General features: G+C 35.7%; 1 protein-coding gene across 5 annotated transcripts in view; it reads left to right on the forward strand.

Annotated features, from left to right (window-relative positions):
- Positions 1-14428, forward strand: part of LOC134531252 (uncharacterized) — a 154980-nt gene that overhangs the window by 19552 nt on the left and 121000 nt on the right. The window lies entirely within an intron of this gene.

A 14428-nucleotide genomic window follows, 5' to 3' on the forward strand; every position in this document is an offset into this window, starting at 1 on the left:
CGTGGAACATTAAATCACCAATTATTATTAAAGAGACATCCGAATTCACAAACTTATCTTCAAGGGCTTCAAAGTATGAAGTGTAAGCTGAAGGAGTTGTTTGAGGGGGAATGTAAATATTCCCAATTGTTAAAAGTTTATCATGTTGACGTCGTCCGGGCCTGCGGCCCCTTTGAGTCCGATATGCCACCGCCCCAAACGCCACCATCTGTTCAAACCTCCCGCTTGTGCATGCGTGTGTGCGTGTGTTGCTAGCCCGGCAAGAGGGCACTTAGCTGCAGTGCGCCGCACCCCTAATATATATTAATAAATATTGTAATCCTTTTTCTTTTCGCCCCTAAATAGTGTCACGACGACTATGTATGTGTCTTTTATTTAACTAATTCATGATGTTTTGTTATTTAATAAGTGCAAGCACGAACAAGGACGCTCCCTAGCGGGCGGCGGAGGAACTAGCATTCAACTTCATTTAAACCATTTTTATTCACATAAGTAATTATTACAGACGGTCTGGGCATGGATGTTATGTACTAATTTTTGTAAAATGATTTATGTATTTTTTTAATAGTAACCCGGGGCACGCCACAGCTAAGTTGTAACGGTAATTGTGTTTGGCGCGAAGGGCGCCATGTTGCCTCCCGCAAGCCATGAGCTCAGCCCAGTCTCCTACAGCCGGCCGAGAGCGGACGTCTCTGCAGACACCCCGAGGACATCACCGTTGTTTCACCGAGTAGTAGTTCTGTAAATTAATTTATCCAAATTGTTTTCTTTTCATCCTCGGGGCCTCTCTCGGTTGGAGAGACTGCATAATTAATAATTATTTACTCTCCGGAGTTTTCTCTCAACTGTGTAGTAAGTAACGGCTTTGAATATATATACTGTATAGAAGTCGCGAGTGGATAGGATTTACTCTACGTTTTTCAAAAGCGTTTGATGAGCAGCTTGGGAACTTCACCGCTGCAGTGCGCTGCCGTAACGCCCTGTATCGTCTTAGTAGTTATTTACACGTTAGAGCACAGCGCTGTCGCCCGCTGTCATTCCCCGCACCCCTCATCCATCATTCACTGCAGCTCAACGTCGTTCAACAGGAGGGGGAAGGGGTGTTTGAAGAGTTAGACACTTGTCCGCTAGGGACCACCACAAGTCGATGCCCTAGAGATGGTGGCGATTGCGGCGGTGAATTAACCAACTACCTCAAAACCGTATTAGAAATTATAACCTGGGCTGGCGACTTCTATACAGTATATATATTCAAAGGTAACGGCTTGAGGCGGCCACGTGCGTGGTTCGCCTCCTCACCTAATCTGATTCGTGCCTCGGGCGTTTACAGCTGTATCAACGGAGGATCGTGTAAGGGCGTGTACCGTGAGTAGAATAAAACCAATTAACTGAGTTACGTGTTTTGTGTTCGGGTGGGCCACGTGGGTCCTTAACCTGGCCGGCGGCGTGTGGGACGCCCTGAGAGCCCACTGCGGTAATTAGAAGCGTGCCCGACACTGAGAGCGGGCTTAGTTAGGGACAGGAGCTGCGTATAACATCAGGAGGGCTAATATCTCGCCGCACACGGGCCACGTAACGCCCTGAGTTAGAGTCTTTCAGCCGGGTCCACGTGCCCACTCACGTGGTGGCGCCCATTAATCTCCACCGATATCCCCACCTCAACACCGGTATGCCCTCAATGTGTTTTTAAATTTATCCAGACAGCTTCTATTCCTGGGTAGTCATATTCATGCGTAGATGTTACATTTATGAATTTATGTTTATTAACAGCGGTCAGGACACCACCACCTCTACTACAGGGTCCCTATCAGTTCTGTAAATAAGGTAATTATTGTTGAAATAATGAGAATTTAGACTTTTATCGGTGAACCACATTTCAGTTAGACATACTAAATCATTATTACTACGCGAAATGTTTTCAGAAAATTCAATTGCTTTTGTTCTCAGGCCTCTTACATTCTGGTAAAATATATTAAACTCCTTATAGTTAAATTTCACACTGAACTAGTGAGACGCCCCTCCAGGCGCTAAGGAAGAAGTAGGAGCAGATGTAGCAGTGGAGGTGGATGTATTAAGCACCTCGGGTGGGAAGCCAGCGATTAGGATTTGCTCAGGGTGCAGTTTACCGTAGAACAGGCGTATCAAACAGCCACTTGGCCAGAATACAATATCATTCATACAGCTAAAGTCTTCTTCCAAAACCTGAACATGAAAGGAAGTATATGAATTAAATTTAGTTTTCATTTTGGTCACTTTCACTTGAGCCAGGTTGAGTTCATTTGATATGCAATCTACAATTTCCTGATCTGGGACGGTTGGGTCAAATCTAGTTACGAAGAGAGCTTTTGTTCTTTTAAACATAGGTTTCTTGCATTTTGAGAGTGGATACATTACGTATTCCCACTTTCATGGGAGTTTTCTTTTTATCATTTTCACGTTTGGTTTCACTGGAATCTTTGAGACTTGCGCCCATGTTGCACTGTGATGAAACCGTCGCTGTCGAAGCATTGTTTGTTATTGGTGGTGACATCACTTTTTTCACGCTGCGTCAGATGTTGGTCACTGGACGGACTCCCGTTACCCGAGAAGCTCTGTGTTGCTGCGCGTTCAGTTTTTTTACCGCTCAAAGAAGTCTTTAATGTATGGCTATAAGATAGCTCACTTTTATTATTGACTATCAAACTTTCTCTGATTAAAATCAGTTCTTGTTTTATCTCGGCCGTTTCAGAACGCGAGTCGATAAGCAAACACTTGAGTAGCGCGCTTTCATTTTGAAGATTATCAACCTTGTTGCAAAGCAGTTCAAACTTTTTAATTGAAACTTCAAGTTTATGAGCATTAGGCTTCATAATTTCCATTTTGGTAATCTCAAACGTGGGCTGTTCATGAGTCGCACTAGTACTGGATCCTGATTTCTTGGTCGGCGATCGAAACATTTCCGTGCGGACGACCTGCACTGACTTTAAAGAGAGGTTCATTATGGGGCAGGAAACCCCGGAAATCAGATTGATCTAAGATAGAAGAATTAATATTTGATACACCAACACACGATGGTATACCAAAATAGATCAAGATAACCTACGATGCATACCTACCAACTTGTCAGGAGTGCAAGCAGTAAGATTTCCAAACTAACAAATCTATAGTGTAAATGAGGCGCGATGTTTAAAATAAGTGATCTGGAAAACACGTGTTTATTTTGCATTGATAACACCACTTCTCTACCCAAAATACGAAAGTTAAATTAAAAATTACTGTAATTTATTAAAACTTCATTATCATGGAGACCTTGAAAGTCACGCAGCCTTTCCTTTCTTTTGGAGCTTTTTTCCAAAAAGTAATAAATGTCTACAAGTATTTCTTCCACCCTCACTGGCATACTTGCAAAAGCCTTTTCTGCAGCCAAATTAAGTGGCACAGACAACCTATGACTACTAAATTTGGCTGCTTTTCTTTTAATACAGAAATAACACCATTTTTAACTAACCATAACTGCTGCATTATCACAGCCAAAACCTATACAATTATGAATTGACACATTCATACTTTCAAGTTCTGATAGCAATAACTGCCCAATATTTTTACCAGTAGAAGCACCTTCCAATGAAAGTATGGCCAAAACACAACTAGTTACTAACCTGCAGTCAGGGTTGTAATAAGTTACCACGAGAGGATATAACTTATTACTTGTGTCATTGCTTCCATTAGTAGCTAGTGTATATGGGTCACTTTGCAAGCACTTTACTACTGAAGTATTAGTATTGGAAGCCATTTCTTTTACTATTGCTGCAGTTTTAGTGCGCCCTCGGCTGTACATTTTTGCGATATCAGACCCTGGGAACATTTTTTGAAACAAATGCCCGGCGTGGTCGGCGACGCTGAATGGAAGGTTATGATCCACTAAAAAGCTTGTAAAATAACATTCCGCCCTAATCACATCACTGTCACTGTTACGGTCCACGGAAAAGAAACTACTGATTTTTATTTTTGTTTTCTTTTGCAAGCTTCGCGTTGTTTGCATGTTTCAAGCTTTTGACGTGATAGGAAATATCGTGCTTGCCGCCATGAGAAACATTAATGTCGCAACAACAAACACTACAAAACGCAAAATTAGAGCCTTTTTCACTCTTAGTAATGAAAGGAAATAATTCTGAGTAAGATGACCTAAACACCTGTCCATATTGTTTTTTACTACTCGTAGCCATTATGAAATCATATTATCTTACGTTTCGTACAAGCGCTAAATTATAAAATATTTACCGCACTCTTACATAAACGGTTAAGTCGTCATCACTCGTCTCCAGCCAACCTGCTGTGTACCAACCAAACTCACAAAATTTGCTTTCATGACTCTTCCGCACAAAAGATTAGCAAGATCAGTTGCCATCCAGCCTGCTGTGTACCAACGAAACTTACAAAAATTACTTTCTTTTCGGAATGATTTTTATCTGACTCCATTATTCTCATATCATCGCGGACGCCATGTTGTTAAACAATAACAAATGCTGCTCAAACGGTACATTATAATATGGGCACTAAAATATTATACTGCATTTTTGAACAGACAAAAATCGCAAGATGTTCCGAATTTCCGTACAATCGTAATATGAATCATTTTCCGTACAAGTTGGCAGATATGTACGATGTATGAGGAGCGCGTGCGCACACGTCTGTCGGCTACAAACTGCCGGCCGAAACTTTAGGTACTGTAAAAAGGTAATGTTAACATGCTTGATTGACTTTGCGGAAGGCAAAACTACAGTGTACCTGTCCAATGTTGTCTGTAACCAAGTAAATAATTTACGGCAAGCAATATAAATGTAATAAAATATATATATATTTTTTAATATAATACAGCACAATATTTATCATAGTTGCATATAACTTAACACCAAATAAATGTACATGGGTCATTATCAAATTTTGCGCAACATTGCTGTCCCTGTTGTTCAAATACTTATTTGCCACATTAAAAAAATGTATATATGTAACAGAAGATGTTTTTGTATAGATTATTATTTTTCTTAAAACAAAAAAATACTTCATTTACAAAATTTTATTTAATGAAAGTGAAAAAAAGTCCCTGCCTTTTAACATGTCCTATCTGCAAAACTGGGTTTTAAACATCAATTTGATATGGCATTTAGCAACCTTAAAATATTATCACAGTTTTTCTAAACTGTTACAGTACCTAAAACCATTTCCATATGAAAAAGTCTAACATTCTATAGTTTCTTATTATTGGTTAACAAAATTTACTTTGTCTCTATAATGTGTCATGAGTGTTATTTCAGGAGTGTTACACCTTATTTTGTACAAATAAAGCAATGTTTTGGTGCTTACAGTTGGTAGCTGTAGTAGTGTGGTGTTTTGTTTATAGCTGAGTTGTTGTTACTCCATTTAATATTGTTCTGATGAAAAACAGAAATAAAACTGATTTATAAAGGTGAGTATTTTAATTCATTTTCAGGAGTGTTACCTAGATTTTCTACCTAAAATGTTAATGTAGTAATTAACAATTGTGATGAACAGTTTAATTAATAATGTATGTATGAAACCCCATAACCTCAACTGTTATAACATAATAGTTTTTTTTACCAAGAAATATCCATAAAACTGGTCAGTAGTGTTACTTGTCATGAGTGTTACCTTAAAAAAGTAACACTCGTGACATAACCATAACACTCCTGACACCCTCAAATATTTTATTGTTTATATGTAGGCTAACTTATATAGGTTATTCTTTTGAGAAAGTAATTCAGGAAATTTTTTTCTAGGCAAGGCTAAAAAGCCTAAAATGACAGCTGCTGAAAAACAAAGGCGCTACAGGGAAAAGAGGAAATCGGATCCATTACGCGATGCTGCCTACAAAGATAAACATAAAGAAAGGTAAGGTATATATAAAAATACTCCTGATCACATTGATCACATTTTTTAATTAGTACGTACACCAAAAGGTGAGCAAGAAATTCAAAATTTTTTAATATTGACAGAACTTTTTGTGGTGGAGTAATTTGTGCTGCAATCATTTAATAGTACACAATTGTTTTGCTTTTTTTAGTATCTGCTCATTTCTAAATATTAATTTCTGTGACTCATTTACACATTATAAACAAAACTCACTACAGAAATAAAGGAGGATTGTTCTTTTTTTATGCAATCATACTTTAATAAAAAGGTGAAATAAAATAGAACCATTCCAAAATGTTTTTCGTTGATATGCAAGCACTTGCATTCAAGTTGGTCATTCGCACATGCAAATTGTTGCACATTCTTGTTCAAGTAGGTAGGTGATAGAATAGGGCATACCCTAAAAGTGTACACAATTGAATTTAAACAATGCCTAGAAGGTTTAAAGTAGGTCTAACAACTAAACACTACCACAAATTCTTTTGCTAAACATTTATTTTTCGTAAAATGTAGCCTTAACAGTCTCTGTATGAAAACTCTTAATGTTATCTACCAACCGTATAATAATTGGGTTTTTTTGTTTAGTGTGCCCACTGCAAAGTAAATTTATGTTGTTTATATGTTCCAGAAACATGAAGCGGAAGAAGGTGGCAGAGATGTCCCACAGAGAACTTCTAATGGCAATCATAAGAGAGGTCGAAAGGTAACATTAGGCTTTAGATCTAAATGTGCAAGAGAAAACAAAAAACTAAAAGAACAAATACATGTTTTAAAAGTGATTGCTGAAAATGAGAAAAGAATAGCTGAAAAGATCAAAAATATATGGCAAAGGTTGAAGACCAAAGAAGAAATGAAACTGAATACCACTCCTGACAATGAACTAACACCTAACTAAAAAACTAACAAAATGTTAAATGACTTGCACAATGATTTCAGAATTTCAGGCAAGAAAAAGAGCCTCTTAATGAAATAAAATGTCGCCAAAACATTAAGGTTCCATAACAGTTTGCTATCGTCTCTCAAAGAGACATATGTGAGTTCAAAATCAAACTTAGTGAAGAGAGACATTACTTCGGCTGTATCATTACGGCTGATGCAGCGTTACAGACTCAGGTCAGTTGTTGCTCATACATTGGGCCTGTCAGTTCCGCAAACACTTGCAAAACAGCAAGAAGTAAAAGAGAACACCAAAAGGTTCTCAATAGAGAGTTTCTTTTTGAGTGATGATGTCAGCTATGCAACAGCTGGTACCAAAGAAACAGTCACAAGGAAGAAAGCCAAAAAACAAAAGCATCTTTATCGTCGATGAAGTCACTTCACAAGAAATTTGTACGTTGTCATGGCAAGTCAGTTTCCTACTCTACATTCACAAGATATAGGCCATTCTACGTGCTCAAACCGACGGATCTTACTAGAGATACCTGTTTATGTAACCATAAATATTGATCTTAAAACAGTTAAGCATAAACAAATGAATTTGATTCCAGTTAAAGATCCTCACAGTATGTACAAGCTTACAGTATGCAATAAGTTGTCAGCAAAATGCATGTATAATTCTTGTACACAATGTAAAGAAATAGAAGTACCTATTGGAGACTGTGACCTGGATGCATCTGCTAAGTGGGAAAAATGGGTCATAAAAAAAGACACGAGAAAAGAAAGTAGGTGAGGAAACTATTGACACACAAGTGCAAGTCTCTGCAAAGATTCTAATCACTGGAACTGTGAAGGACTTAGTGGAAGAATTCAAAGAGAAATGAAACTATTTAAAAGGCATGTTTGTAACATAAGAGCTCAGAACATTGCCTATACGATATAAAAGACAACTTGTCTGAACAGAAGTTGTAATCCATGGTGATTTTTCAGAGAACTTTGCATGCAAGTTGGCTGAGGAAGTGCAAAGCTATCACTTTGGTGCAAGCCGGAAGCATGTTTCACTCCATACAGGGATTTTATACGTATCGGGAGAAAAGCCGTTACCTTTTTCATCTGTTTCACCTTCTAAAGATCACGGACCATCAGCCAATCACATCTGAAACCTATTCTTATGTATGTAAGGAAAAATTACCCCCAAGTATCGACTGTGCATTTCTTTTCTGATGGCCCATCCAGCCAGTATAAACAGAAAAATAACTTTTACCTATTTTCTACAGTTCTGTATCAGTTAGGGTTCAAGAATGGTACTTGGTCACTTTTGGAATCATTCCACGGCAAGGGAGCACCAGATGGTGTTGGTGGTGCTCTGAAGCGACTAGGTAACCACAGTTGCACATGGTTGTGACAGTCCAAATGCACAGACCTTTTACAGACTGCTGAAGGAACACAGCAGCATAATGCTATTTTACGTAACTGAAGATGACAGCCAAGAAATGACCAGAAATCTGCCCGATACGTCACTTGCTACAACCAAAGGTACGAGAACAAAACATCAAATTGCTACATTGAAACAAAGAAGCATTTTTTACAGAACCATATCATGTTTCTGCAAGTTAAATGATTGGTCACAAGGAGAGCTATGCAACTGTTTCTTTCAAGCATAATCTGTCACCTTTGGAAGCACAACACATCCGGATTTGCAGGGCAAGAAACCTAAACAAAGCCGATATCATGAGATCTACTCATCCTCAGAATCTGACCTTGAGGATGTACGTGAAGACGCTTGCAAAAGAAGGCTGAAGAGAAACAACAAAGATGAAGTAGCTGGCATTAGCATGCTAGAAGACCCATGCAAGGACAACATTAAAGAGGGTTCTTTTGTATTGGTGGAAATATTGGGTGGGAAACTAAAGGGGATTAAATATTACTACGCTGCTGTATGTACGAAAGTTTGTAAAGCCGGAGAAGACGGAGATTTTGTTGTTATGTTTTTGAACAAACATGGCGACAAGGGAACATTTGTCACCAATGAAAAGGACGAATCTCCAATTGATTTTAAGCAAGTGATTGCAATTCTGCCCGAACCTAAAATGTTGGTAGGGGGATTTAGGAATGTTATTTATCAGTTTCCTTGTGAATTAAATGTCAGAAGTTAAAACAGAACAATGGTTGATTTTTAATGTGGTACAGTAAAAATGGAAAAAAATAGTGTTCCTAAATCCATTGTACCTCATGACAGTCTATTAAAAATGCCTGTAATGCAAGTGTAGAAATGTTAAATTTTATAATTATGAATATTTTTTCTTATTTATTATTTGTATTATTCCATGTATCTAGTAGGAGTGTTGTTTTTTAGTTACGAGAGTTGCCCACTGTAATGAGTGTTACTTATGGTCATGAGTGTTACCATAGAGAAAATTTGAGTAAAACTTCATAGAAATTGTAGGTGTTTAAAGATTATTATATGGCTACACAGACCAATTATTTTACTACTTGGAAAAAATTGAATTAAGTGTTATGACTGAATATTGTAATGGATAAATTGAAAAATAAGTGTTCAATTAACAATGAAGTAACACTCATGACATTAAATCCTTATTATTTTTCTAAATTCTTGAAATATTTTTGAAAAACCAACATTAAAAGAATATATTAAATTTTACAGAATTGTTTTTGCCTTAAGTGGACAGTTATATCTTAATAGTGAGTATTACAAACTGTATAGCTTCCAGTAACACTCATGACAAATTGTTTCGCCTCACCTTCAATTACTTAAGTATAAAGTAGGTGGAAAAAAAATTAAACTCGGGAAATTGTATTTGGGCTACATAATTTAAAGTTATTATTAGTATTTTCTGCTAAATTTGAACATTTTATTATATGTTTATAAAATTTTGTTTACGTTATTGTTTCTTGCATTTGATTTGAAAATGACCCATATGCATTTGCCATTTATTAAGTTACTATCACTGACAAGTTAATATCACTGACACATACAAAAATTTTGAATTTATATAACTGCTATGATATAAAATTTAAATATAGTATGTATCATCTAATTAACTAATAAATATTTTTTTTTAAGTTGCACTTCATATATGATACATAAGTGGCTAAACTTTCAAGCCTTTTAAACAAACAGAGCTGGACAGAAATAATCTGTTGATGTTGCCAGACATACTTTTTAATTTTTTTTTTTTTTTTTTTTTGTTTTTAGAAAATGACTGAGAATTTTTCAGTGTTTTGGTGGCAGTGTTAAAATATAAAACAAAGATAACAAAATATTATAACTGTGCCACTTTTAACATAAATTTAGATATGTCACAGATATTTTAAGCAACACCAGGGTGGCCACATATATAATATTTAAAAATTCAAGGACATTTCAAGGATAAAAAAGACCAATATTGTGTTTTTGAGGTTCAGTAAATGAAAGAAAAACTATGAAAATGATTCAAAGAATCAACTTAAACATAAAAAAAAAAATATAATACTAACAGCCACTAAATGTTTTGAAAGAAACAATTAACCTTAAAACAGTTGTGAACACAGCAATATGCATACAAATATATGTATTCATACTAGGCCTGTGTGGGATCCCGAAATTCAGGAAAAATTTCGGGAACATAGAGGCTTTTATCCCATCGGGAAGGAAAATAAATTTCCCGAAATTTTCGGGAATTTGAAGTTTATCTTTACTAGATATAACATAACCTCAAATCAATCAGCTAATGAACATAATACACATTTCCTTCAAAATAAACATTAACAGTGCTGGAAAGAAAAAAAACAGCAAATCCTTAATTCTGTTTTAGCAATCTTTAAACTTTTTTTTTCAAGTCGAGAGAAACTTGTCAAACATGACAGCAATACGCCAGTTTTGCATTAAATAATGCCAGAGTTTTCCATGCCATTAATTTTCTTAGCTAAAATATAGACGCTACTAATATTTTGTCATAATTAGTAATCTGCCAATTTAAAACACCTAAAATATGTTTCTTTATCAAGTATCACGAGATGTCCGAAAATCAGTTTCCTTTAAATGCCAACAGGCCATAAACAAATCGTAAATGATTCCTGTTGATCGGATCACGTATTTCTTTTGTCATATTTTCGGAGACTTAAAAGCCAAAATAAAAAATAATAATATTGTAAAATTAAATACAAGTTACCATAATAGCTTTGAAACGTAGAAAAGTTTAAATATTTTCTTTCGGACAGTTAATTTTTTACAGGGTGGCTACCAAACTGTAAAGAATAAATTCCCTGACTTTTCCAGGAAAATCATTTTTATTCCCTGACCATGCCTAACAATCTCATCAATTTTTTTAAGCGTAAAACCTTCTTATTTTCACATATTATAACTAACTTATCAGATAAAATACACAAATATATGTCAAAACAAAATCAGACAAACAATAATAGCTTTTAGAAATTAAAATTTTTCGATTATAGTGTATGTTAAGTGATAATGAACTTGCTAATATTTAGTGAATTATATATAGGTACTAATGATCATACACATTCTTAAGCAATATTAGCAAACAATCTTACTTAAGAGTTTTTATTAGTTTTTCTATGTCTAATTGTAAGGTAACAAATTAAAAGAGTAATGGGTCTTTTTTCTTAATAATGTACGTAATTTTGTTGCCTGTAAATAATAACGCATTTTTTGTTGATTATTTCTAAAACTTAAAAAAAAAATTAAAATTTGTATATTTATAAAACTGAATTTTATTCACTAAAATAAACACATCTCATAAATAATATTTCTTTAATTAGCTATAAAATAAATCCTTTTATAAATTAAAATTTTTCGATTATATTATATGTTAAGTGAAGATTAAAAACAACTGTTATATACGCCATTTTACCCAATTATGTAAATTATTGATTTATTTACTCATTTGATGTATAATAACCCAAAAAAGGATAATAGTCTAGGCGTTCACAACACTGATCATTATAAAAAAATAACTACTATAACATACAAAGAAGATCGCCTGCAGTAGCGATAGCAAAGCGAACGAACTATCTGTGACCTGTCTTCTTTGAATTCGAGATGGGAGCGGACGAACTAAAAGAGCGACCTAGTTCGCACGTGTGTGCTTTTTTTTTTGTTCCCAGTCGTGTAGTACTTCTCTACGTTTTACTTTTCAGATGTACTATTTATTTTATTTTGCTGTCCTCTTTGCTCTTTGTGTAAACGTTTTTAATAGGAGCGCTCCCGGTCGCGAACTATTATGCGCAAGTCTAATGATTAGCTACTCTTAATATTTACCTTTCACTTTTCTTATCCTGTATTGGAATTCATTAAAAAAATGTTTTACTCCATAAAAGTAATGGGCTAAAAATTTGAATATAACCGAATAAACACTTTAACTCATTAATCACCTTTACTCTTAGCTTTCAGCAACGGCAATATTCTTCCCAAGCCCACACGTTCATATCTGATCCCGCGCACATTTTTTTCCCCCCATCTTTGTCTACTACTTCTATTCTCTCCTTTTTATCTTCAGAACAAAGCCCGACTAGCTTAATAAATAATACTGAAAACATGTACACGCCACTATTCAAAACGTTTACACAAAGAGGACAGCAAAATAAAATAAATAGTACATCTGAAAAGTAAAACATAGAGAAGCACTACACAACAAGACTGGCAACAAAAAAAAGCACTAACGTTTTCATCCCAAAACGTTCGTGTACTTGTACCACAGTTGCCAATAATACGAGAAACAAAAATAAAACTATTTCGGTCATCTCGGTGTACTATGAGCTATAAAACTAGTAAGCATAGAACAATTTGGTACACGTACCATGACTATGGTGGCAATACAATGCATGCGCGCGCACGCCAGCCAGCTGTTATCAGCAACGCAGACACAGCAGAGTTTTTCATGGACCCGCGACATCAAAAATGGCTTCATTAAAATGTCAAACTTCGTATAAAATATAGTATTCAGAATTTCAGTTAATAATTCGCTACATACAATTAACAAATTAACAAAGATTATGAATAATATTAAGCTGTAAAATGCTGCAGCAGGAACTTTAGACAAGATTTAATTTTTTCCCTGACTATTTTAAAAATTTCCTGACTTTTCCATGACTTTTCCCTGCTGGCAAAATTCCCTGACTTTTCCCGGTTTTCCCGGTTGGTCGCCACCCTGTTTTAGCAAGTATAAGTTTAAAGATAAACAAACTTCAGCGTTTTGTAGTTTGTGGTAGTTGGTTACACTGTCTAATAGTTTATGGTGCTTGTCGGCTATCTTTAGTGGAATTAAATGCGGTATTCTGTAATTTGTTTATATTTTCTTTGCCCGTATGGAAAATTCGGGAAAAATAACTTCCGAGTTAAAAGACGTGTGTAAGTTTTATGAGAAAAATGCTAACCAAACCGCAAAATGCAAACAGTGTCAAAAAATTATTAAAACAAGTTACGGTAGCACATCTGGGTTGATAAGGCACCTAAAACAGCATGCCACATTGCAAAGAAAATTCAATACGGAAGAAAAACCTGAACGTGAATAAAAAAAAATTACACTAGTGAAGACCAATCTACTTCTAGCAGTTAAATGATGACTAGGTGGGACCTTTTTAAACTTGAAGAAACTAAAGTACCTCTCTATATGGCAACTGACAACGGCAGGAACATCAAATTCGGTTCATCGCTTTGTAAAGCAAAGTTCACACATTTGCAGTGTTTTGCCCATACACTCCAACTAGCCTTAAGTGATGCCAATAAAAATACAGAGAGCATAAACTTAATGTTGAAGAAAGCGGAATAGTTGGTCATTACAAGCATAGTTCTTCAGCAAATTTACAGTTGCACAAAATTCAAGAAGAGTTTGGACTTTATGTTTGGAACTTATCCAGGACTGTGCAACAAGATGGAACTCAGAATTCCTCATGTTGGAAAGATTGTTGAAAAACAAAGCGGCACTTTCCCAACATTTACTTAAACTTAACATTGATAGTTTAACTGTCAGTGAATGGCAACTTGTGGAAGACTATGTGGCAATTCTTCAACCACTTCATGAAGCAACCACCCAACTGTGCAGTGACAAGATACCAACAGCATCCATGGTAATCCCAGTCCTGTTTTCAATGGAAGCTTGCCTGAATGAGCATTCTGACAGTAATAGCAAGGCAGGATCTGATGTTTTTCTAAAGCTCTCCTGTTTGCTCTTAAAGCCAGATTCCCAATGTACGAAAAGCAGGAACTGCAATGCTTATGGACCCTCGCTTCAAGTCTGTTATGATTCCAGAGGAAGAAAAGTCACTGTCAGTAAAACACTTGCAGTTAAAAATATGGAACCCAGTGTCAAGCCGCAGAGTGGATTATGGAAACATTTTGACAGCTTAGCCAGTTCTTTTAGTGTTAATGCATATCCAAGTGAAATACATAAATATTTGAGTATGCCCTTACTTGCAAAGACTTAAGTTCCCTTAAAATGGTGGGAAAAAAATCTCACAGTGTTGCCAAACCTTTGCAAGATAGCAGTGAAGTACCTATCTTGGAATACCAGCTACAGAAGCAGCAAGTGAGAGTTTTTTCTTCAGCTGGAAATGTTGTGTCAACAAGAAGAGAGTCCTTGGTCACACAACATGTGGAGGAATTAGTGTTCTTTCATAGAAC

The sequence above is a fragment of the Bacillus rossius genome, chromosome 3, assembly GCF_032445375.1.
Source record: "Bacillus rossius redtenbacheri isolate Brsri chromosome 3, Brsri_v3, whole genome shotgun sequence".
Lineage (NCBI taxonomy): Eukaryota > Metazoa > Arthropoda > Insecta > Phasmatodea > Bacillidae > Bacillus > Bacillus rossius.